Source organism: Mus musculus, chromosome 9 (assembly GCF_000001635.26).
Source record: "Mus musculus strain C57BL/6J chromosome 9, GRCm38.p6 C57BL/6J".
Lineage (NCBI taxonomy): Eukaryota > Metazoa > Chordata > Mammalia > Rodentia > Muridae > Mus > Mus musculus.
In genome coordinates, this window is record NC_000075.6 from 61,996,399 (window position 1) to 62,023,547 (window position 27,149).

At 48.9% G+C, this 27,149-nt stretch overlaps 1 protein-coding gene across 2 annotated transcripts in view; it reads right to left on the bottom strand.

Moving 5' to 3' along the window:
* The window catches only part of Paqr5 (progestin and adipoQ receptor family member V), a 73,115-nt gene that overhangs the window by 42,661 nt on the left and 3,305 nt on the right, over positions 1-27,149 (bottom strand). The window lies entirely within an intron of this gene.

Below are 27,149 nucleotides of genomic sequence, written 5' to 3' on the forward strand. Positions count from 1 at the left end.
AGGGTGTGTGCTGTAACTGGAGGATGAAGGACCTCTGTGCTTAGTGATAGTGGTGGCTTTGGGGCTGCTTAGGTCTGTTTACAATGGTCACTCTCTGAACCTATTATCAACTCTTTTTTAAATAATTTTTTAAAGATTCATTTAATATATATATTAAATATATATAAATATATATATATAAATATATATGCTGTCTTCATGCACACCAGAAAAGGGCATTAAATCCCATTACAGATGGTTGTGAGCCACTATGTGGTTGCTGGGATTTGAACTCAGAACCTCTGGAAGAGCAGTCAGTGCTCTTATCCGCTGAGCCATCTCTCTAGCCTCCATTCAACTCTTCAAGAGGCCACCAGGAATACCTGAATTTTACCCCCACTGGCAGACTATGTACCTCCTCAAGGGATGCCAAGCACCAGCTAACTGGGAAGCACCACGCTATCAAGATGACTTCCTCAAACAGTGCACTGATCAGCACAAGGGAACATAGCAACTCCTGAAGACGGAAACTCAAGACTTACAACCGCATTTCTTAATTTCCAGAAAATGTTACATCAAAATAAAATTATGGAATTATGGGGCTAGAGAGATGGTTCAGTCTTCCGGAGGTCCTGAGTTCAATTCCCAGCAACCACACAGTGGCTCACAAGCATCTGTAATGGGATTTGATGCCCTCTTCTGGTTTGCAAGTATGCATACAGATAGAGTACTCATATATACAAAATACATAAATCTATTATGGGTAGAGGTGCACACCTTTAATCCTAGTACTTGGGAGGCAGAGGCAGGCAGATCTGAGTTTGAGGCCAGCCTGGTCTATAGAGCAAGTTCTAGGACAGCCAGGGCTACAGAGAAACCCTGTCTTGAAAAATATCTTTGAATATATTTGTTCCAAAGGTACCAGTAAGTTCATGGACAGATACTTTAGCATTAAGTCTTCAGGGGCTTACAATTCAAAGCCACAACACAATATTTCACCTCCATTAGGATGTCTACTCTTAACAATAATTTAATGGGTGTTCCTTGGGGAGAGAGCTCATGGTTGCCCTACCATGAAGACCCCCAACACCCACGTACAAAAACCCAGTACAGCCATGTATGAATTTAATCTCATCACCGGGGAGGCAGAGACAAGAGGAGCCCTGATGCTCAGTAGACAACCACTCACTAAGTGAGTGAGCTCCAGATTCAGTGAGAGACCCTGCCTCAAATACCAAAGCTGAGGACTCAGCTTTAATCTCCAGCCTCTGCACATGCACAGAATAATCCAAGTGTATGCAATATACTTTTACCATAATAGAAGTATCTTCTTTTAAGCATGTATGTTATAGCCTGGTCCAGAACTCAGTTGTAGCTATTTTAATACAAAAATGTATTCTCTCCAAATCTTCCAGAAAAAACAAACAAACAAACAAACAAACAAACATGTATCATGTATTTCCTGTTGCTGCCGATCCCTCTCTGCAGAGACACAGACTTGCTCAACCCAGCATTCTTGCTATTATATAGATAGACACTCTAGATAAGAAAGGACTTGCCTGAGGTCACTGGACAAGGGCCTGGCAAAGTCAAGATGAAACAAGCTCTCTAAGCAATGCGGGAACCTGTACATAGCTGTCTGTAGAACTGGAAAATCCAGTAGCTCCGCCCTGTGGGAGCCCGAATCTGAGGGAAAAGAGCAAGCTCACAGGACAGTTGGCAAGCTGCCATTCCTTAGCCGGGACGCACTCCCAAGCTCCAGCCAGGCTTCAGCCAGAGTCTGAATGCCCACCTCGGCAAACAGAAGTAGCCTGTGGAGGTCACTGTTCATGAGGGCCACAATGCTGGGCCTCTTCACAATATGTCTGCTGATCAAAATGCAGGCAATATGCTGTCAATAGGTCACAAAGTCAATTTACTGAGTCCTGACTAGCCTGGGAAATACTAGATCAGAAAATATCAGGAGAGGGGCCAACAGCTGTGACACCTACTGGGGCAGAGGTTTTGATCCTAGAAAACACAGAAAGTGTGTAAGTGTGTGTGTGTGTATGTGTGTGGTGTAGTGCACATCTGCACTTGTGTCACTGGGGATCAGTCATGCTATCAAATATTCAGTGATATTTGTGAACTGAAAAAAAAATGTTCCAGACCACCAACCTCAGTGAGTGTCTGGTCAACAAGAATTAAGTCAAATTCTGAGGCGCTGTGGTGTCTAGACAGACCTCAGGGCTGAAGTGGCTATGCAGGTTCCACCTGGACAGGCGCTACAGTTGATGGATGAAGGAAGGGCTTGTTCTGCCTACCTTGCTGGCTACATGGGACCCTTCTCTGCAGCCAGCCCCAAGAGAAGCCTTCTGCTAGACTTGTCTGCACCAGAGCAATGTCCACACCTTGGGGCAACAGGCTTAGTGCTCACCTGCAGGCCAGATCACCTCCAGGCCAGATCACCTTCAGGCCAGATCACCTCCAGGCCAGACCACATGCAGGCCAGACCACATGCAGGCCAGACCACATGCAGGCCAGATCACCTGCAGGCCAGACCACATGCAGGGTTTACTTGCAGCCCAGATGTCACTGTGGGCCACCCAGAGGGAGCCCAGGCCTGGATAATGGTCACTCATAACCTCTTTCTACAGTCCCTGGGGCGGGTGGGGGTAGGAGGATTAGGGCCTGTCCCCAGGTCTCAAACGTCTCCGACTGTTCACTTCTCTGGACATTCAAGGTCTAGTCATGCCTGCTTCCTCCAGGAGGAACACCAATCCCCTACTTAGTCCGACTTCGACCTCACCATATTCCTGACCGCCTCCAAGTGGTCTTAGGGTCACAGCTGAGGTGCAGTTCTCCTGTTTACCAGCTGGTGCCCTTGGTGCCCACCTTTAATCCTAGTACTTGGTAGTTTCAGTTCTCAGCTTTGGGCCTCATAGGCTGGAAGACTGACTGAATAATGGATGGAAGCTCTCTGCCTAAAGCACGCCAGCAGCAAGCCACTCAGTGGCTGGGACCCAGACACGAAGACATGCTCACTCTGAGTCTTGAGGGTGCGGTCACCCTTTAAGCCACTCTTTAGATGGCTCAATTGGAGACAGGGCTTGGTCTATTTTTATGAGACCCTATAAAACCTTATTGAGTATTCTCTCTGATGTTATACGGGTCACTTCACCCTCCACTCACCCACTTACCCATAGGGTGAAGCTGGTGAATGATCTAGAGGTCTAGGCACTCTGTGGATGGAGCATACAACCATGGCAAGTTCCTCAGAAGGATGGGAACACAGAGACTGGTGAACAACTGGGTCAGCTATTCTGTGGACAAAGGGGCAAAGCTGAGAGGGAGAGACCTGCAGGGAGTCCTCATGGAGGGAGTACCAGAGGAGGGTTAGGGTAGATTTGCTGTGGGCGTGGTATGTGTACCGAGTGTGAGAGCTCAGGAGAAGCTGGGACCGGTTGAGCAAAGGTTCAAAGGTGACAGTGATCTCTGAGCTCCTCAAATGGAAGGGAAGCTCTGAGCCCTAGTCCAGTTCTATAGAGGCAGAGCTCAGGTGGGGGTAGGGATGGGGTTTGGGCAATGAGAGGAAACCTGAATCTCCCAGCACATGTGGGTGTAGCTTTGCAGGTAAGGTTGTTCTGAGTTAATTCTCCTTCTCAACTGTTTTCCCAAGCCTGGTGGCTTGCTCCTTCTGAGTGGAAAGACGTGGGTGGAATGTGGGGGTCCCACCCAGCTCCCTTCATCTCTTTCCCCATTCCTGCCCTGCAGGCCCCGCCAGTCTACAAACAGGCTTGCCAGCCACACCCTGAGTTTCCCCTTCGCTCTGCTTAGGGTACAGTGCTTAGCCTCAGCCCCACACAGGGCACACCCCTGGCTCAGGCCAGCCACCCATCCAGGTGTGACAAGGGGCAGGGCTGTCCTGGTCTGGGAAGGCTGCCAGCTCTCAAGGTTTTCTGCAGAGTGGCCCAGACTGGGACTCTTAAACCACTCCTGAGGAGCCTCCCAGGAGCCTGAATCCAAGAAGGAGATGAGCCAAATAGACAGAGCCACTTGCAGAGACAGAGAGAGCAAGGCAGAGCTGGATATTGGGCGCGGCTGAACCCTGCCAGGGCGGGGAGGACAAAGCAAATAGCCTTCTGCCTTCTAAAGTGTTTTTTTTTAAACCAGAACCATTCTGTAATGATGGCCATGTGACATTATGCATTTGTCAAACCCACAGAAGGCACAGCACAGAAGAAGCCCTAATAGAAACAAAGATCCTGGTTAATAACAATGTATCTGTATTGATTAGCTCACATTTCTCTGGCTAGGGTGTGGTGATGTACATCTGTATCCTAGCAGGAGATGGAGGCAGAAGGAACAGGAGCTCAAGGCCAGCCTTGGCTACTTTGTCTTAAGCAAAAGTATCTCTATCTCTATATCCATTATACATGCCACTTTAACAGCAACAGCCTGGGGATGGAGTGGAGGAGCCGAAGGAAGGCTCTGCACCTTTGTACAACTGTTCTTGTAAATAACTAAAGCAACTGAGGAAAAACCATCCAAGTCAGGGCTTTCCCAGCATGCACAAAGCCCTGGGTTTGATTTCCAGCACTGCATAAATGGCACCGTGTAGTGGGACAAGCCAGAGATCTCAGTATCCAGGGAGTGGAGCATCAGAAGTTGGTTATTCTCCACTACATAGCAAGTTAGAGTCCAGTCTGGGATACACCAGACCCTGTCAAAAAAAGCCAAACCAAACCAAAAATCAAACAGACATGATAGTCTCAAAGGATTACTTAAAATATTGAATAAAAACAAAACCTAGGCCTACACTTAAGAAATTGGGGGTCCTCACATAGGAATCTTGAACCCCAGTTCTTCCTTTCCTTTCCTTTCCTTTCCTTTCCTTTCCTTTCCTTTCCTTTCCTTTCCTTTCCTTTCCTTTCCTTTCCTTTCCTTTCCTTTCCTTTCCTTTCCTTTCCTTTCCTTTCCTTTCCTTTCCTTTCCTTTCCTTTCCTTTCCTTTTCTTTCTTCCTTCCTTCCTTTCTTTCTTTCTTTCTTTCTTTCTTTCTTTCTTTCTTTCTTTCTTTCTTTCTTTTGTTGTTGTTGTTGTTGTTGTTGTTGTTGTTTTTTGGTTTTGTTTGTTTGTTTGTTTTTCCAGACAGGGTTTCTCTGTGTAGCCCTGGCTGTCCTGGAACTCACTCTGTAGACCAGGCTGGACTCAAACTCAGAAATCTGCCTGCCTCTGCCTCCCAAGTGCTGGGATTAAGGTGTGCACCACCACTGCCCAGTCCCACTTCTCTTGATAAACATAAAGCCACATAGCTCTGGGTTCACTCATCACAGTCTAGACTCCTGGTGACAAAATCAATTGTCCAATCACAAGGAGAGAAACTGAGTAACTTCAGCTTGAGGCTCAGAGCACACAGAGTCCTAGACGCCCATTTCCCACAGGACTGGAAGGGGTGGGAGCACTGTGAGAACCAAGGGCCCCAGGGCAGTTTCTAGACTCACGGGCTTACAGTTTACAGATCTGCAGCCAGGGGGCCAGTGAGATGGCTCAGCGAGTGAAGGAGCTTGCTGCCAAGGACCCGCAGTCGAAGGAGAAAGCTACCTCCGTGTTATCCTCTGACTTCTACATACATGCTGTGCCATACATGAGTTCCCCACACTCAATCAGCCAATCAGTTAATCTAAGAGTTAAAAAAATCTGTGGCCATGTTTCAGAGGAGAAGTTAAAGCTTTAGATAAAATTGAGAGACAAAGAGAGGGAACTTTCAGAAGCCAAGAAACACCTGTGTTTCCTCCAGAGGAGAACACAAGAGAACCTACAGATAAAGGCAGGCTGGTAGCACTGGTGGGCAAAACAAAGTTGGGGTGGGGTGAGGACCAGGATTTTCCCCAGCCTTAGCTTTTCTAGCTTGGCCTGAGAAAAACTGCACCCTCTGTGCTAGCTCACACCCTTGGCACTCACTCACACCCTCCTGCTCACTCCCTCAGCGCTCACACCCTCGGCACTCACACTCCAGTGCACATGAGACCCAAGGATGGCCCACTGTCCATGTTATAATAGTGCCAAGGAGGGAGCCTAGAGAAGCAAGGAGGGTCAGACTCTGAGGGAGGGAGGGAGGGAGGGAGGGAGGGAGGGAGTCTGGGTGAGATCTTGAGCTGAATTCTCCCTTCCCCCACCCCCCAGTGCAGCAGCCTCAGAGATCTTAGAGTCCACTGGGGAAGGCCAGAGGCAGGCAAAGAGGTGTCTCTACATCCCCAGTGTTACTACTGTTGGCAATTTCAGGGACCCATGTACAACTTCAGTTCAAAAGCACTAGTATTTATTTTTTGATTTAAAAAACCAAAAAGCACCACTTATACAACATTTGCTTCAGCACACCCCTGTGATTGTTCTCTTTATGTGACTGCTGCCAATCCACCAGTGTACCTGATTCCCTTTAAAAATTACATTAATAAATGTAGTGTGTGTGTGTGCGCACGCGTGCGCACGCGTGTGTGTCTGTGTCTGCACATGTGCCAGCGTCAGTGTGATGCAAAGGTCAGGAGACAACATGTAGAAGTGGGTTTTCTCTTTCTATGGTATGGGTCCTGGGAATCCAACTCAGGTCTCCAGGCTTGGAGGCAATCACTTTTATCAGCTGTGCCATGTTGATGTCCCCCCCCCCCCAAACTGTGTTAAATTTCTAGATCAATCTTTATCATGAATATATATTCATTCATCAGTAGAGAGTCAGGAGACATTGCACCTAGCGATTTGGTAACACCCATGGTATCAGGCATCCTGAGTCTTGGAATATATCCCCTGTGGATAAAGGGACTACTGTATACCAGCAGATCTGCAAATCTAGCTTGAAAGTGGCAGAGGGGCTAAGTGGCAGGTGGCCAGAGTGAGCTGGATGAAGAAGCAGTGAGTCCCCATCAGAACCAGGGAAGCACGGACTGCTTTGCTGCCAGGACCAGAGGCCTCAGGATGGTAGCAGGGAAAAGATGGGAAACCTCCAGCTGGGTGGCAAGGAAGATTCTCCATAGCAAATACAGACAAACTATCCAGAGTGCTAACCGATACCTGATGGCATCTCACCGGGCCAATCTTCCATGCCTGCTCTCTCATCTACCATGTGTGTCTGGCACTCTTCTATGGGCTCTTGGACAATGACCCACTTTCATGTCCTTATCCCTTGAACGAGGAGGACAGGGAAAGTGATGCTAGCTCTTAAGAAGATGGATGCGGTACTTGATGGTGAACAAGTATCCAGCCGAGAGTGACTATTACCCTTGTTACAGCCTCAGCCGCCTCAGCCACCTCAGCTCTGAAGATGGTCTCCCCTGTTCCTTCTGCCCTGTGCTTACAAAGTCTCTGAAGACAGAGTGTCCCCTCAGCCCTGTCACTTGCCCCTTCCTGCACTGACACCCCCTCCCCAGCACTGCTGGTTCTAAGCCACAAATGAGGCAAGCAGGGGGTTGCCATGGTGACCTCCCAGCTGGGCACTAAGACTCACAGAGGGAGATAAACCTTTGTGTGTGTGTGTGTGTGTGCCAGCTATGGCAGCTATTCTAAATATTTACCACTAGGCAATCACTGAACATCTGGAAAAGAGTGGGTGCTATTCCTTAGCACACTGTACAGAGAAGTAGTCACAACACACCCATGCAAACCCAGACCTATAAAAAAATGTTACAGACCTGTGCTAACTGACAGGAAACCATGTCATGACAAGTTGTTAAAGGAAAAACAGGTTATGTAATGGCGTAAATCTTGTCAGGCCATCCATAGAAAGATGCGTTACATTTTTAACGGTTTGTATTTATGGACAGAAAACGAAATGCTTGGAAGGCTGTTCCCCAAAGTGTTGGCTGGGGTTCTCTCAAGGCAGTGGGAGCAGGGCAGCCTGCCTAGGGACTTCCTTTCTTTTCTAAGTTTTCTCCAGTGCTGAGTTGCCTCACACTGAACCACACATATGTGGTGTGGTCTTCAAAGTGACCATGCTGTCTAAAAGAAACAGAAGAGCAAGTCTTTCAAGCCTTGGCCAGTCTTGGAAGATTAATCTGTGTCCGCCAACTCAGACTTGCAAATGTTGAAGTTCTGAGAAGGTCACTTCTGAGCCTTCCTGTAGGTCTCTGTCCCTTCTCCTGGCCCAAGGACAGCACTGGCCTTGGAATTTCTCCATTCAGGGTAGCTGGGGCCTAAGGAATACTGTTGAATGGCTCAGGGAAAGCCAAGATTCCTAGGGCTGAGGCCCAAGTTTCTAAGTTGTCACCATAGGTGAGGATTAGGAGTGACAAGCGGCCCACACTGGCAGCACTGGAAAGCTGTCAGCAAATCCTATTGAGTACCCACAGTAGCCAGCCACCACGCTATCCCTGTGCATTCCCAGGGGATCAAAGTAGACAGAGGCTCGCCCAGCACCTCAGGTCTAGTGGCTGTGAGCTCCAGGAGGCCTTAGAAAGCTCGATAACTCTTCATTGTCCTAGAGTGCCTTTCTCAGGAAAATCCGGAGGACGGGCACGGTGGTGCAGGGCTGTCATCTCAGCACAGAATTGGAGGCAGGAGGATGGTACCCAGTATAGCTTGGGCTACAAAGACAACCATGTCTCAAAAGTAAAATCATGCAGTCAGTCCCCTCCAGTAGGTCTTGGATGATCTCAAGCCCTTAGTGTGTTCTTCCAACCGCCACTCTCTACCCTGGCCCAGCTTCGCCTCCTGTTAGCCTGCCCATGTCTCCCTCTCCTGTTCTCTCACCTTTGTCCTTAACACCGGGACCTTCCTCCATGTTTCCGTGCTTGCTATTTACCTAGCATCTTACCTCCGCCTTACCTTTAGCTCACTGGTTTTCTTTTCTTTTCTTTTCTTTTCTTTTCTTTTCTTTTGTTTTTTGGGTTTTTTTTTGGGGGGGGGGTTGGGTTTTTTTTTTTTTTTTTTTTGGTTTTTGGATTTTGGTTTTTTGGTTTTTTTGGAGACATGGTTTCTCTGTGTACCCCTGGCTGTCCTGGAACTCACTCTGTAGACCAGGCTGGCCTCAAACTCAGAAATCCGCCTGCCTCTGCCTCCCAAGTGCTGGGATTAAAGGCATGCACCACCACCGCCAGGCTAGCTCACTGGTTTTCAATCCATAAGTTGCAACCCTTTGGGAGTTGAATGACCCTTTCATAGGGGTCGCCTAAGACCATTGGAAAACATATATTTAATTACGATTCATAACAGTAGCAACATTACAGTTTTTTTGGGAGTTGAATGACCCTTTCATAGGGGTCACCTGAGACCATTGGAAAACATATATTTAATTATGATTCATAACAGTAGCAACATTACAGTTATGAAATAGCAATGAAAATAATTTTATGGTTTATGGTTGGGGGGTCACCAAAACATGAGGAACCGTATTAAAGGGTTGCAGCATTAGGAATGTGGAGAAGCACTGCTTTGGAGTGTGTACATGTACTTGTGTGTACATGCAGATAGAGGCAAAGGACAACTTCATGTGTCATCTCCCCCATTAAAAAGCGTTTTCTTTCTTTTTAAAAATATTTATTTATTTAATGTATATGTGAACATGGTAGCTGACTTAAGACACAGCAGAAGAGGGCATCAAATCCCATTACAGGTGGTTGCGAACCACCACGTGGTTGCTGGGAATTGAACTCAGGACCTCTGTAAGAGCAGCCAGAGCTCTTAACCACTGAGCCATCTCTCCAGCCCCCCAAAAGCTTTTCTAGGAAAAAAAATCATGCCCGGCAGTGGTGGTAGTACACACCTTTAGTCCCAGTACTCGGGAGGCAGAGGCAGGTGGATCTCAGAGGCCAGCCTGGTCTACAGAGTGAGTTCCGGGATAGCCAGGGCTACACAGAGAAACCCTGTCTTGAAAACAACCAACCAATCAAATGAACAAATAAGGGAAAGAAAAAGAAGGAAAAAAACCAACCCATACTTGTAACAAAATGATCCTAGCAACCTTTTTCTGATGTAAAGATTCTGCCTGCTCCCTGAACATATCATGGTTTCCAAGTGTGTAAGCAGAGTACTTGAGTAGCCTGCACAAGGCCCAGACCTACAATATGTACATCTGTAAGTAATTAAACAAGTAGCATAGATTTTAATGTTCTAGAACCTTCATTTCTGTTCATCTGCTAACTCAGTCCCAAATAAAAATGTTTTCTTTCTTTCTTTCTTACTTTCTTTCTTTCTTTCTTTCTTTCTTTCTTTCTTTCTTTCTCTCTCTCTCTCTTTCTTCCTTCCTTCCTTCCTTCCTTCCTTCCTTCCTTTCTTTCTTTCTTGCTTGCTTGCTTTCTTTCTTTCTTTCTTTCTTTCTTTCTTTTTTTTCTGTGTGTATATAAATTTTCCTTTACTTAGGGCTCCAAATCACACTTTTAAAATGCCATTTTGCAAAACACACATCTGTGAAGGACACAGGAATGGCCTGACCTGGTGCTACAGAACCCTACATGCCTTGCCAGAGCTGGCAGGGAAAGCATGCGCCCAAACCCTTTTTTTTACAGTATTACAGCTCAGTTACCTCACGCTCTCAGAGAGTCAGAGGAGGGGACACCAGGCGACTGCAAAGCACAGCAAGAGCCCAAATGACTAAGGTTCTGGAACACAGGAAGAGGGGCAGAAGCCACGGAGCTGTTGTCGCCTTAAATATTCACATTAAAGCACCCAGGGCCCAGGGTCTCTGAGACCCTACCTACCTGCTCATTGGCCCCCAGGCTAGGTGCTACAGCAGGCTCCTCCCTAAGACTGGAAAGGATCACAGAAAGTAACCACAGGCCCTGACTGCTAGTGCCAGCCTCCTAGCCTGCTAGGAGAGGCTGATTTTCCTACCTCCACCTTCTCTCCAGCTGCTAATCTAATCAGAAAGCAGCCTGAGATAAGGCAGCTGCTGTGTGGGAGGCTAGACAGAGAGGATGCAGAGGGAAAGCAAACACTTTCACACCCTGTGAATGCACTATAGCGTCCTCAAGTGCTACCTACCGGCCCCGCTATGCTTAGGGCTTAGGGCTCCCCACCTTGAATGAACAGCTTGGAGCTCTTGATGGGGAGCTGATCTTCACGTGAGGTGATGAGAAGAGGCTGGAGTTAGGCAGAGCCAGGGCCTGGAAACTTCCAGCAAGCCACCCCAAACACCATGAAATCCCGGGATCTGATGGTCCTCTCCAAAGCCAGCCCCTCCTCTCCGCTCTACCTCCAGCTTTCTGATTCTGAGGCCCCAGCGTACCTGCAGAACAACCATCAAAGCCCGTTCACTGATTCTCTTCAGACCCTGTATGTCTTTTGCCCTTTATAAAGTCTCAGGGTCAGTTCCCAGGCACAGCCAGATAAGGAACATCCCTGAGCCTCTATGCTTTGTAGCTTCGGGTATGCTGGGAGACAGTGAGCGCTACACACCCCAAAGCCAGAAGCACCGGGACAAGGTGGGCAGTGGGTTGGGTCCTCGGAGAGACCTTGGGGGGGGAGCAGCGAGGGGCAAAAAAGATATGAGAGCACCTGCTTTGTGGTCCTCACACCACAGGAGCCATTTTTATCCTTCTTATGTGCCACTCCTGTGGCTTTTAGATGACCGTGCACATATCCCTTACCTGCCTGGAAAGTTCCATTTCTTCCTTCATCATACCCCTCCCTCCATTGACCCCAGATGGCACCTTAGGCTTAAGAATGGTCTAAGAGCCCAGCTGACCCAATCTGGGTGGCAGCCTCCTACCCCTCCCTCTGCTGGACCCTCAGCCAAGCCAAGAACATGGGAAATATACCTAAAGAGCTGTCCAAAGCTTGGGGTGGGGGTGGGGGGTGGGTTCAGTGCTGGTACCCAGAACAAAGCAAGGAGAGGCTCAGGACAGAAGCAAGGCTTGGGGTAGATCCTAAAGCCAAGGTCACTCTGGCAGAAGAGAAAGTAGTATCTCTAGGGAGAAGTAAGCCTAAAGCAGGAAAGCTGGTTGTGAACAGGGAGGCCTATGGGCTTGGGTCTTGAGGTGCCAGAGATGGGAACAGAGCATGGTGGTGACGATGTGGTGTGTGTGTGTGTGTGTGTGTGTGTGTACTCTTGGGTGTACTCTAACTCCAGGCCACAGGGCTCTAGAGTGAGGGTCCAGGGAAATGGCATTCCTTCATCTTCAGGTTGAGGACTGCATGCAGGAAAAGCGGTCCCTGGCAATCATTAACGGCTGACTTCGTCTACTGAACCTGGAGGCGGTGGTTATTAACCAGCAACACCATGAGTGAGTTGATCACATAATCATTACCCAGAGGACACACCCCAAGGGTAAGGATGGGAAGAAGGCAGCCACAGAGCTCAAGGAAGTGTGAACTGCCAGGAAGACGGCACCTGAGGGGATGCCAGGCATTCAGGCTGTGGCAGGAGAATGGGGAGGGGCCACCCAGACCCAGCAGGGAAAGGACATGGTTAGCAAACAGATCCGAATCCAGGGAGGAGTTAGACAGGGGAAGACAGGGGGACACCCTAGCCTGCGAGGCATTGACCTAGCCTGTGAGGCACTGACTTTTCTCGTGATGACAAGGGTTGCTTTCCCCAAGTCAGTTCTACCTGCAGAAGATCCTGAAGCCTTTTGTCTGTTTGACAGGATCTAGAGTCTCCTTGGATACATACCGCAAGGGAGTCTCTAGATTAGGTAAACTGAGGAGGGAAGACCAACCTTAACACTCTCAGCTGAAGAAAAAAGAGAGAGATCCAGAGGAGCAGCAGCACCCACCTCTGTCCCCTGACTTCAGATGCAGAGTGGCCAGCTGCCACCACCTCTTCCTTGCCTTGGTGATCCTAACCCCAGCCCCCAAACTCTAATCCAAATAAACACCCCCTTCCTTAAACTGCTTTGGCCGTTGTTTGTTTTTTTCCTTTTTTTCTTTTTCTTTCTCAGAGAGATGGCTCAGTGATTAAGAGCCCTTATTCTGACACAGGACCCAGGTTCACTTCCCAGCACCCACATGGACACCACCTCACAGCTGTCCCTAACTCCAGCTGCAAGGGATCCAGTGTCCTCTTCCTACCTCCGTGGGTGCCAAGCAAGCACATGGGGCACAGCAAACATGTAAGCCAAGCATTCACACACATAGTACTGGCTGTTCCTGTGTGTCAACTTGACACAGCTGGAGTTATCACCGAGAAAGGAGCCTCCCTTGAAGAAATGCCTCCATGAGATCCAGCTGTAAGGCATTTTCTCGATTAGTGATCAAGAGGGGGGGATGACCCATTGTGGGAGGTGCCATCCCTGGGCTGGTAGTCTCGGGTTCTATAAGAGAGCAGGCTGAGCAAGCCAGGGGAAGCAAGCCAGTAAGTAACATCCCTCCATGGCCTCTGCATCAGCTCCTGCTTCCTCACCTGCTTGAGTTCCAGTCCTGACTTCCTTTGGTGATGAGCAGCAGTATGGAAGTGTAAGCTGAATAAACCCTTTCCTCCCCAACTTGCTGCTTGGCCATGATGTATGTGCAGGAATAGAGACCCTGACTAAGACACACATGAAAATGAGATCAATCTAAAAACAAAAGAGCAATGAGAAAAGCAACCAAATGCAGAGGTGATAGGGCTTGAAATGTTCACACTCTTAGCTCAGAGCCCCCAGAAAGCTGCTTCCTCGGTGAGTTTTGCACACTGCCGATTGTTGTGTGCAAGTATCCACGCACAGGGAGTGTTCAATACACATGTGTGTAATCTGGATTCAGTAAGGGCAAGTGTAGCCGAAGCTGTTGGACCCTGAGCCCCCTCCCACCACCACCTTCTCCATCTGCCCCAGGCTCTAAGAGTTACAGGATGCTTCCTGCTCCCCTAACGTCTTGTGTAACACATTTTACACTATTTGAATGTAGCCATGGATTAAGAGCCCCGGCAGCTGACATGCACCATTAGGTTATTGGCCCAGCATTATTAAACACAAGGTGTTTTGTTGTTGTTGTTCTTGTTGTTGTTGTTATTGTTGTTTTAAGGGCTAAAGTAAACTGTACCACTCAAAAGCTCGTGAAGAGTGGCTGGGGAGGTAACTCGACCCTTAAAGTTGAAGCAAGAAGATTGGAGTCTGGATCTTAAGTGGTCACTTAAATGCTGGCTGGCTGGGTGGGTGGGTGTATCATTGGCCTGGAATTCCAATCTAGAAAGGCAGAGATAAGACCCCAGGGCAAGCTGGCTAGAAAAACCACGCAGCTAAATTTAATTGTGAGACCCTGACTCAAAAGGATAAGGCAGAAGAGCACTGAAGAAGGTTCCTGACACCAACCTTGGGTCTCTTTGTGAACCAGCATTTGCACTCACAAGTGAAAGCACACACACACACACACACACACACACACACACACACACCAAAGGTGCAGGAGGAGGAGGAGGAGGAGAAAACTCTTAAGATTGGAAACAATGTGTCTCTCCAAATCAGTTCCCTAGAACAGGAGAGATGCATAACTCACCCTCTTTGGGACCTGTCACCCCGAGTCACTGTGAGGCTCCAAGGTTGGCCTCAGAGGCGTTTACTCAGAACCCAGGAGGGCTCACCAGAGGAACAAATGAGAAGCCAACAAGTAGATGACAAGTTGTAGTGAGGCAAAGGACACTACAGCTGTCCCTGAAGCCTGCACAAGGCACAGTGGCCCCTGAGCCCCAGCTGCTGCTACTCACGGTGAAATTCCTCACTGAGCTTAGGAAGGGTAAGTGGGGTCTCACTAGGAATGGTGGCAAGAAGAAAGCATTACCATTTCCACAGTGAAGACACCCTGGTCCTCAGTTCCCTTCAGAGTGCCAGGGGACGTGGTGTGAAGTTGGGGATGTTCGTAAGGAGGGCATGAACTTTGACCTCGGTCTTTATACTCCTTGGCCTTGTAATGCCCTAGTGGGCTGGCATCTGTGAGGAAGTGGATGGCGAGGGTCATGCCCTACGAACAGGGACAGGCCTACCCCGTGGGCAAGCACCAATCCCTGACACTATTATTAATGATACTCTGTTATGCTTGCCCACAGGAGCCTAGCATCACTGTCCTCTGAGAGGTTCTACCCAGCAGCTGATTGAAACAGATGCAGAGACCAGCAGCCAAGCATTAGACAGAGCTCTGGGAGTCTTGTAGAAGAGTTGGGGAAAGTATTGAGGAGCCTGGGGGAACAGGGACTCCACAGGAAGACCAGAGTCAACTAACCTGGACCCTTAAGGGCTCCCAGAGACTGAACTACCAACCAAAGAGTCCAAAGAGTATATACAGGCTGGACCTAACACACACATAGACACACACATACACACACACACCCACACACACACACACACACACACACACACACAGTAGATGTACAGCTTGGTCTTCATACAGCCCCCCTCCCAACCTGGAGCAGGAGCTCTTCCTAACTCTGTTGCCTGGCTCTGTGAATCCTGTTCCCCTAGCTGGGCTGTCTTGTCTGGCCTCAGTGAAGCCGGGCAGTGGTGGTGCATGCCTTTACCTTTAGTCCCAGCACTTGGGAGGCAGAGGCAGGCCGATTTCTGAGTTCGAGGCCAGCCTGGTCTACAGAGTGAGTTCCAGGACAGCCAGGGCTACACAGCGAAACCCTGTCTCAAAAAAGAGGATGTACCTAGTCCTGCAGTGACTTGAGGTGCCAGAATGGGTTGATACCTGGGGGTCGGGGTCCTCCATCTCAGAGGAGAAAGTGAGGAGTAGTTGGGGAGGGGCTGTATGAGTGGGGACTGGAAGGAGGGGGGGCTGCAGCCTGGACGCAAAGTGAATACATAAATAAGTGAATGGAAAAAAAGTGCCATGGTCACGGTGTCTCGTCACAGCAATAGAACAATGACTAAGACAGAATGGAAATGGGGTGGGGGTCATCAAAATACATTATATGCATGTAGAAAATCCCCAAATTTACATATATATGTGTGTGTGGTATGTATATATGCACACATATATGTATACATTATATGTGTGTATATAACATATACATATATTACAGTGCCCAGCTCTGGCAAGCTTTTGGTATGTGACACTTTTGGTATGTGACAGTGAAGGCAGTCAGTCAGGGCTCTGGTTCAGAAAGCCCTTCAGCTTCCTGAGCAGGAATCACTTAACTCCAGAGACCATTAGTTAGTCTGCTTGAGTTTTCACACAGGTAGGCTGGTGTTGAAACTGCAAAGCTAGGAGGCCAGCTCAGAATAAAAGGCAGCCTTTATTACCACAAGGATCTTATCAGGAGAGTGCTTTCCCTGTGGAAGTCAACTTTGAGGTTTTGGGTCAATGAAAGACCTTATCCCAGGCCTGCAGAGCCCACCAGAGGCCTTAATGCCTCCCCTGCCCCATAGCCTCTGACACCTCTGCCTCTGTTCCCCCTTTCTGTCTAATCCCTGGAGGACACCCCGGCAGTCCCGAGAAGAGAAGGAGCAGTCCGGAGAAGGTCTGGACACCTCAAAGTCAGCAGAACACTGGCTGAGAATCTGCGGCTGTGGAAAGAGGCTTGCCCAAGGTCTTACAACCAGCTGCTCAGGGAGTCAGCCCAGAAGCTTCGGTTTTGTGACGTAAAAATCTAGAAATCAGAGCACCTGCAACCATTCTGGGACAAAGATGAAGAGTAAACTGGGCCAGACTGGAAAGGGGAGGAGGAAGGGGAGGACCAAGAGAGAGATTCCACAGTTCTGACAATGTGTCAGACCATCTCGCAGGACAGACTAGAGCCCAGACAATGATGATGGGCAGGACCACCCCTTAGCCATACCTCTTACCTCCTATGCAAAGCTGAACCTCATGGCAGGACCGTGGATGGAACGGAGTGGGGAGGGTGCGGGTTTGGGGGAGGCGCTGGACCTCTTTACTTCTCACCGGACGCAGCCATATGAAAAAAAATCTCCCTTCTCTCCTTCTCTCCTTCTCTGACATGTGCAATTGGCCTCTCGTGGACAGGAGGCTGCACCCAACTTGTGGGCTTCCAGGGCCCCCAAGCATCCCAAGTCATTCCAGCTGGGATCCCCAGGCTCCTCCATTGGCAGGGAAGGGGCATCACTCAGACCTCCTCAGGGGCAGGAGCTCACAGACACTCCACTGAGCCCACTCTGTCCTTTCAGTAGCTCCTTGTCTCCCCAGGGTGACCAACCACCATGCTCTGGCCTTGCTGTAATCCGACACTCAACTTGCCCCACGCTAGGGCAAGTCTGCCAGTCCATCCGTCCAGACTTCTGTCACTTTCTTCCCCTTCACTACCCCTCCTATCCACTGTCTACTGTGTTCTTCCTCTTTCCAGAAACCTCTCTGTCAGCCGCAGCTCATCTGGACCCTTGCAGAATATGCAGCAGGCCAAAACAAATCTAACACGTACACTATGAGGCCGCCGTATGGCATTTGAATGAGATCTAGGCAAAGGGTTTGGTGAGTGTGGCATTATTTCCCAACAAATTTCGCTTTAAAAGGTACAGACCTCTTTTGGCAACAATGAGATAAATCACAAGGTAATGCTAGCAGTGGCCAGATCGGTTGGGGTGAGCATCCTGCAGAATAGGAACTCTGCTGTTCTCTAAGCCAAGCCACAGCCATCTTAGGGCACTCGGCTATGCCCTCTTGCAAAATAACCATCTCAGCTGTGCTTGTTGGCTGTGTATACCTCCTCCAGGAGTGGTTGCGTTCACTCAGGGCTTTGTCAATGGCACTGAGAAGCATGGGCAAGAGTCTCATTTCATCATGAGGAGCTGGTGTGGCCCCAGCCCAGCCCAGTGCAGAACCTTTAGCACAAGCGATGGCTCAGCCCTGCCCTGAGCCTGCAGCAAGACTTCACACACAGTCATCTCACTCTTGGAGTGTGAAACCTTTTTCCAATAACCCTTCCCAGGATAGTCCAACACTCTCACCTTGGCCTGTTTGTTCCTACCCCACAATCAAAGAATACCCTCACTGGAAGTTATTGATAATGAGTGTCCATGCCCAACACACACAGAGAGACACACACTCACACCTACTCACACACATACATACACATACTCATACCCCCATTCACACACACACACACACACCCACACCCTCACATCCTCACTCACATACATACACACATACTCACACATATACTCACATATACACAGAGAGAGAGACACACACTGACACACACAGACACAAGCACTCACACACAAACACACATGCACACACACATTCACACTCACACATACATTCATGCACACACTCACACACACACACACACATACATTCATGCACACACAGAGGCACACACACATACACATTGAGACACATGCACACACACTCACACAGGCACACAGGTACACTCACATACTCATGCACACACATGCACACATGCACACCCACACCCTGTGCTTCCCACTTGCTTCTGGCCTTTCTTATTCCAATACCCACGTCATCTCCATTCTTCAGAGCCTCCTCCAGCCACCAGCCACCTCCTCCAGGAAGGCTTCGAAGAGAGCTTTTTAAAAGATCTATTTGTATGTATGTGTATGCCTGTGGGATATAAACCATGAATGGCTGTGTGCTTGTGGAGGCAGGAAGAGGGCATTAAATACTCTGGAGCTGGAGTTACGGGCAGTTGTGAACCATCCCGCCTGGGTGCTGGAAACTGAACTCAGGTCCTTTGGAAGAACAAGTGCTCTTAACTCCTAAGTCATCTCTGAGTCTTGGCTTACTGAGCACTCACATGGTGAGCTGACTCCCTTACTCCTTATATTCTGCGGCTTCCTAAGGCACTTCTAGGACTTGACACAGGGACTCAGGTGAGCGGCTACACAGAGAAGAAGCAATGCCATTGGAAGCTGACTGTCTTGCTTACATACTTTCCTTTAGGGAGGGGCTCTGCCATGTAGAGACTCCGGAACACTGTGTGTCAGTGGATGGAGCCAGGAGCAGTTAGGAGATGTCTGGGTCCCTGGGAAAGGTGAGGCAACGCAGGGGAAAGGGCTTGGAACAGGCTGGTTTAACTGGTTAGTTAAGAGCCATCCCACTGCGCGGGCTCCTGGCCTGGCATCTGAGAGCGCAAGGAAACCATGGTCCCCAGGGCAGGCTCAGACCTCAGGGTGACTGACAAATGCTAAGGACACAAATGGGACCTAAGAAGATACAATGACAACAGAGGTCTCGTCTCTCCCCCATCTAGCTCTGACTCCGAGACCATCTACAGCTCTTTCTTACACAGCAGACCCTGCCCATGGACCAGACATAGACCCGATTTCATCCCTGGGTTAACTCAGCCATCTCCCTTGTCCCTTCAATGTGTAGCCACCAACCTCTAGGCACATGGCATCTTCCTTTACACTTGGCCCAAGAGGAGGTTCAAGTCCTTTCCCTGATGCCCCAAGATCATCCCTGGTCCTCTCCTAGGGTCTTGTCCTATACCACTACCACTGCTTGCACTGGGACCTCCATCGCAGAGACCCCTGCCGGCCAACTAGGAAATTACCTCTCACCAGCACTCAATCCTTACAATTTAGAAGTAACAGCAAAATCCAGAAAACAGACTGGAGAGATGGCTCAGTGGTTAAGATCATTTGTTCTTGCAGGGGACATGGGTTCGATTCCCAGCACCCACATAGAGGCTCACAACCATCCATAACTCCAACTCTAGGGCATCCAATGCCCTCTTCTGACCTCCAGGGGCACTAGCCATGTATCGGAGCATAACGTTCACACATATAAAACAAAATAAATTAGTCTTACCCCCGACACACACACTTACACACACACACACACACACACACACACACACACACACACCAAAAGCTTCCTTGACCCAACAAAAGAGGATGACTTATAAGTTACACTCCAGAAAAAAAAAAAAGACAAATTTTCTCGGTACATAAAGGTTTCCTCCAAGACTGGTAGAGCTCTTGCCTAACATCCACAAAGCCCTGGGTTTGATTCTCCAGTACCACATAAACTGGGCAAGGTGGTGCATGTTTGCAATCCCAGCACTCAGGAAGTAGAGGCAGGAGGATCAGAAGTTCAGGGTCATCTTCAGATGCATAGGGGCTTCAAGCCTGGTTTACGTGAGACTTTGTCTCAAAAGGGGAAAAAACAAGCAGAGATTTCCTTTGATTCAGTAAGATTTCCTCTAATTCAATAAGAAACCAAAAAACCTGAGGAAATTTTTGGGTGAAACATGAACAGACTGTTCACAGAAAGGGAAGTACAAAAAGTTCCCGTCTGTCTTGCTCACCTTGCTCATAGTAAGAGAAATGCAAGCTAAGACGACATAGATCAGGGCGGGTGGGCAAGACGGCACAGCAGATGACAATGCTTGCTACCAAACCTGGCCATCTGATTTTGATCCCTGGTATCTATGCTGGAATAGAGAGCCAGCTCTTATTCGTTGTCCCTTAACATTCATATGTGTGCGGTGGCACATACACTTCCCACACACACTACAACAACAAAAAAAACCAAACTTGTTTTTTTTTTAATTATTATTATATTGAACATCTACAGTCCTAGCATTTAGGAGTCCAAAGCCAGAGGATTGCAAGTTCCAGGATAGCCTGGGCTATACTGTGAGACCCTACTTCAAACAAACAAACAAACAAACAAACAAACAAAGCAAAAACTACAAGGGAAACCATCTTTTATCTCCGGATCAGTGAATCAGTCTGATGACCCTGTACCACACTGGCGGGCCACTCCATGCCTAGGACATTACCTCACTTACAGCCACCTGCGTTCACAAAGTGACTCAGGTACAAGGTGACCCTGTGGAATATCCTGGGTGGAGCCAAAAGACTGAATGTGGCAACCTGTATTCTGGACCAGAGAGAAACTCTCTGTACAGACAAATAAGACCTCACAATGGTTAAATGGAAAAATAAAGAACCAGGCAGAAAACACAAGATCCGATGAACACCCTAAGCCACCTAACACCACCCATTCTGCCTTCTGCACTCCCTCCAGCCCCCCATGTCACAAATATTTGAGGAAACCTGCTGCCCTCCCCCCTGCCGCCTTTGGGTGGGTGTCTCCAGTTCGAATCTGACTTGTCTGAGCTCTGCAGGTGGTACAGCAGCCTCCCCAGCCCAGTGTGGACACAGCTCCCACTCTGAAGCTTATTCCTGCTCTGACATTGTCCCCGGGCAGAGCCTGGAAGCATGGCTTGCGCCTGAGAGAGGAGGAGACTGAACCCCACTTGACTTTTCTGTCCTTGGCTCAGCCTCCCAGGCAGGACTTTCCAGTGGGTCCCATGGCTTCAGTAGTCTGGGTACTGCTAACTCTCAAGGTGTGTATCCAGCAAAACCCCGTATCTTCAAACAACACACGCCCAGGTGTGACTCACTAGCTTCCAGCCACTTTTGCTCTGCACGTCTGGGAGGTTTCCTTGCCACTGTGGTGTCAAAAGCCTTTCAGCCATTGAAATATTGCTAAGCCATCTCTGATATATACCTAAGACCCGCCCACTTTCCCTTTTCCACTACAGCTCATCTAAATAAAGCCTTCATCCTCAGATTCCAGCTTCTTTACTGGTCTCCCTTTATGTCCCACCAAGACCTTTGAACATCCCTTAACCTACACCTTGGTAAGTGTTCCCCAAAGACCCATGTGTTAAAGACATGGTCCCCCGAGCACAGCACTGTTGGGAGGAGGTAGAACCTTTAAGAACCTTTAAGGTGTCTAGGGTGAAGTCTGCCAGACAAATGAAGATGAACCCTTGAATGGGATCTTGGAACATAACCATGGATCTTGGATTCATTCCTTTCTCTGCCTCCCAGCCTGTTAACCGCCTTGTGCCTATCACAGGCCCAAAGCAACAGAGCCAAGCAACCATAGATGGTGCTCTCCACACTGCAAGCCAGAATAAGCTTTTTCCTGGCCAAGGTGATTATCTCAGCTATAAGGTTAATTAGGTCCATCTTGGTGATAGACAGAGGGAATCTCCACCTCGGCTTAGCCTCGGCAAATTTAGATTAGTGTCTTCTCATTCGCCTTTCTGACCAGGTGGCAAGCTCACCTGGTATGTGTGTATGTGGGGGAGGGGCAATTTTGCTCCCCAGAGAACAACGTCTGCCCCCATGGGGTGTGGCTACTCTCAGCTTGCCAGAAATGTGGCTGAACACTCTACAGTGGTTCCTTTACACTAAGGAGATCCGAGGAATTTGCTGGACCAAAACACAGGCCATGGGGTGGGGACACGGCTCAGCTGGAAGCCCTGGATTCCACCCCCAGCACCATGTAAAACAGTCTTGGCAGGTCATACCTGTAATGCTGGCACGAAGGAGATGAAGGCCAGAGGATCAGGAGTACAAGGTAATCTTAAGCCACATATGACTTCTGGGCTTGTCTGGGCTAAATGGGGCCTTATCTCCAAACCAAAACAAACCAAAGGAACCAAAAGAGGCGGACGTCAGGGGTGCTGAGAAGCCCCACGTCACACAGCCAAGGCCCGGGACACATTGTCACTGCACGCTCTATTTCTCCTGCATGCCACCTATCAACATTCAATCTTTAGCAGTGCAAAGGTACTGGCCCGGTTCCAGCCTGGGCTTTATGGAATGAAAAAACGAATTAAAGTCATAGCTCATGTTCATCTGTGTCTAGTTCTCAGGGCATAGGCACAGAGCCTGGAGCTTGACAATCAAACGTGTGGACTGATAAGACACTCCCGGGGCAGGTCACACTGTATAGAGGCTGCCTCGTGCCCTGGTCTCTAGTTCTCTTAGGCCTTCTGTGCCACTGTCTTAGTTAGGGTTTGGTCTGCTGTGAACAGACACCATGAGCAAGGCAAGTCTTATAAAAATCAACATTTAATTGGGGCTGGCTTACAGGTTCACAGGTTCAGTCCATTATCATCAAGGCGAAGCATGGCCGTATCTAGGCAGGCATGGCACAGGCAGAGCTGAGAGTTCTACATCTTCATCCAAGGGCTGCTAGTGGAAGACTGACTTCCAGGCAACTAGGGTGAGGGTCTTAAGCCCACACCCACAGTGAGACACCTATTACAACTATTCCAACAAGGCTACACCTCTAAATGGTGCCACTCCCTGGTCCAAGAATATGCAAACCATAGCAGCCACCCTATGGCAAGTCATGTCCCTTGACTGTCTGACTTCTCACCCTTGCCTTCTCACGCTGATCAAACGCTGCCTCCCAGTTCATTCCCCCTGGGTAGTCTCCTAGGCCCTCAGACCCACCAAGCCCAAGATGATCCACTCCTACTTTCTCAAACCACCGGTCCTCCTAGAATCTCAACCAGAAACAGGCTGCATTGGCCACTGAGCCAGGTGTCCATCTACAAACCTGAAGATGAACCCCGCAAGCAGCCACCACCACCCCAGGCATTGTGGTACCTCCTGGTTTTCTACCCATAGGGCGTTCTCACCTCCAGCCTCTTTCTCTCCCAGTTCACCTGCTTTATACTTCCAGCCCCATCCTAGTAGGATGGCAATCAACCTGCGTGGCTTCCCGCCTGAAATCTCTTCCATTGCTTCTCAGTGTCTAAGGAGCAGAGGAACACAATTTCCTTAGCTCATCTCCAGCCACAGCCTCCAAGGCCATAAACCTCCAAACCAGTCACTCCTGCTGTAAGTTAGAACTTTCCTTCTGTCCACCCTCTTAGATGTCCAGAGAGACCATTTATCCCTGAAACTAATGTCAAATACCCCTCCTTGAAGCAACCTACACATAGGCACATGCCCATAACCCTAGCACTCAGGAGGGTGACTAGGAGAATTGCAAGTTTCTGGCCAGCCTAGGCTGCACAGGAGAGCCTGTCGCAAGAGACTTAAATTTTTTTGAATTGCATTTTTAAATTGTGTGTGTGTGCGCGCGCGCACGCACAACAATCACATGGAAGTCAGAGGACGATTTTCAAAAGTCTGTTTTTTCTTTTCACCATGTGAGTCCCAGGATTGGTGACAAATCCCTTTAGTCAGTGAGCCATCCCTTTAGCCAGTGAGCCATATCTCATCCAGCCCAGACCTATCTCAAAAAGCACACAAAATTCTAAATGTATTCTTCCTCTATGGCCAGCAGTTCTATGTCAGGTCGCATACTCCAAAAGGCCCAAGTCAGAGACTCCACACTTGTCTACTTGGCTCACCCCAGAACCATCCACAGTAGCCTACGGGTGGCAGCAACCCAGGTGTCCAGGGAGCTGAAGAACAGACACACACAGAATGTGGTCCATAGCTACCACAGAAGGAAATTCTGACTCAGGCTACAACGTGCACCGACCACAAGGAAATCAAGAGGTCAACCACAGAAAGACAGGCACTGGATTATTCTGCTTACTACAAACGCTGCAGCCTTCCTCCTTCTGTGTTCCCCACGTGTGCATCTTTAAATGGCAGACCATTCGTAGTCAAGGGTATACAAGTAGTGGTGTCCCCAGCTAGAACCTCCAAAGATATTCTCAGGAAGAGAGGGAGAAGACAGGTATACACAGACATGCTTCTTGTCTGCTGCCAGGAGAGGCTCTATGCTGCTTCCAGACTGTCAGCCAGAAGGGGTAGGCACTAGACACATCACCTTGACCTTGGACCAGAACTGTGAACCAAATAAACCTTTCATTCAAAACGTAGGCCATAGCAGTATTGTGTGATGTGCCATAGAGAAGAGGGTCATACTGCTTGATAAAAGGTACCTTCAGCTGTCAGTCACAGAGTCTGGAAGCAGAGGGGCTGGGCAGTGGGAAGTTGCTGTGTAGTGGGTGTAAAGTTCTAGCTGGTAAATGATGAAACCGTGAAGCCGGACGGTGGTGTCAGCTACAGAATAATATGAATGTGCTTGCTGACAATTAATTGTATCTTTTAATACCCCCAAAACAGAGCTTGGGGATGGTCTAACCAGTAAGGAGCTTGCCTTGTGGGATACCCAGAACCCATGTAATTAAAAAAGCCAGGTATGATGGCACATACCTATAACCCCATGTTAGAGGGCCTAGTCTACTTGGTTAATTCTAAATAAAAGTAAGAATGCCTATCTCAAAAACCAGGTATATGGTGCCTGAAGAATAGCAGCTGAGGACAGCCTCTAGATGCCACAGGTGTGCATGGCCCATGTATGCGCACATGTGCACACAGACACACACATACATACATACATACATACATACATACATACACACACACACTCATACTTTGTCAAAATGCGAATTCTATATTCTATATGTTTTGCCACAATAACAAAGAGACAAGTATCAAGACTACCCTCACCCTACCTCCATCTCTCCCTCTTGTGGAGCTTCTGACACTGCCACCATCTCCCCCCTGAAGGACCTTCCTCCGGTAGAATTCCCTCCAGCACATACATGGCTGACTATACCCTTGTGGCTGGCCACGCCCTCCTCTGTACACTTGCACAGGGCGGTGACTGACTTGGGATTAGGGGTCTCTGCAGCCCGGGGAGCCTTCCCAGTATGTAGCCCACAGCCCAAAGCTGACTTGCTTCTGGAAGGCTGTAAGCAATTGTGATTTCCTTCGAGGATTCATCAACAACCCTAGCACCCAACCCTAAACCTGTCAAAATAAATCTTCTGTCCTTCCATTAAGCAACAAGGTCAGAGGGGGATTCCGTGGGCAGAGTTAATAAACAGCTAACATGGGAGGAATAACCAAAACACAGATGGGGTGGGTTGGTTGAAGTGTGAGCTTGCTGGGCTGATTCACTTCCTGTGTCCCTCCCCAGGGCAAGGAGAGGGGAATGTGGAGCAGGGCAGAGCCTTCATAACCACGCACCCTGCACCGGAAAGTTGCTGACCTCATACGGGATCAAGACCACAGGCCTGCCTTCTACCTCTGCCCCCTCCTTAAGTAACTCAAGGTCTAGAGGCTCTCAGCATAAGGTCCATCAGCCTTGCCTTCCCTCTGACCTGTCTCCCTTATTCCTCATGCTCAGGGCACGCACATAGGACTAGCTGGAAGCCCTTTTGCCCCAAGAGAAATCCTGGGTGTGTGGGGGGGGAGGGGAGAGGTCTTCAGAGACCATCTAATACAGTTTTTCTCAACCTGTGGGCTGCAACCCCTTTGGGAGAGTCGAATGACCCTTTCACAGGGGTTACACACCAGATATCCTGCATACTGGGTATTTATATTATAATTCAGAACAGTAGCAAAATTACAGGTATGAAGTAGCAATGAAATAATGTTATGGTTGGGGTTCACTACAACATGGGGAACTACATCAAAGGGTCTCAGCATGAGGAAGGATGAGAACCACTGATATAACACAACCCTTCTCAACCAGAGGCGATGCTGCCTGGGGCACATCTGGTGAAAGTCCAGAGGCATTTCCAGATGTCAAAAAGGACCCAGAAGCCCAGCATAGTGTTACATGACTTTAATCCAAGCAGAGACAGGCAAATTGCTTTGAGTTTGAAGCCAGCCAAGCGCTATATATTTATATGACCCAGTGTGTGAGGCTGACTGCTCTTCCAGAGTACCTGGGTTTGGTGTTCAGCACCTACATGGCGGCTCATGCCATCTATAACTCCAGTTTCAAGGGATCTGATGCCCTCTTCTCTTCTGGTATCTATGGGTACTGTATGCAAGTGGTACAAGACACTCAGCAGGCAAACATCCAGATATAACACAGACATATGCATGTGTTCGTGTTCGTGTGTGTGTGTGTGTGTGTGTGTGTGTGTGTGTAATTTTTTTCCAAGGGACTCAGAGTTGATGTGCTGTTGTATAGAGGCCAAGGGCACAGGGAAACATTCACTATGGCACAGGACAGTCCCCTCCTCTCTGCCTCCCAATGGTAATGGTGCTAGAGGTGAGATGCCTTAATAGAATCCAACGTACTCTGACAGATGAGGGAACTGAGGCTCAGAAAGAGACGGGACCAGTGTCACAATGCCAGCTGGAAAGTGTTAGAACTAGAACCCGAGGAGGCTGTGTGCCAGCCACACTGGCCTTCAGACACTGGGAACATAGTCAAAGCCAAGGCCACAGCTAGTGACAGGCTACCGAGGCTGCTGGATTTCAGTCTCTGGGCTCTAGAAGCTATGCAGTTGGACTCTGTGTCTCTGACAGGCTTCCACTGAGTTCTCCAAGTTGCAAGGGGCACCTTGGCTATGTGTTACTAATTAACCAAAGGTGTGTGTGTGTGTGTGTGTGTGTGTGTGTGTGTGTGTGTGTGGTGACCTTAAGGTGCAAATGTCCTGCCTGAGGCTCAGGCAACTCTCATTCCTCAGGTACCCACAGTCTAGAGCCTGCTTTGGGTGATCCTGGCCCGGTCAAGGTCAGAAGGCAGGAGAATAGTACAAACTAAAACCCAACTTGGCAGACAGCACAGGGATGGGGAT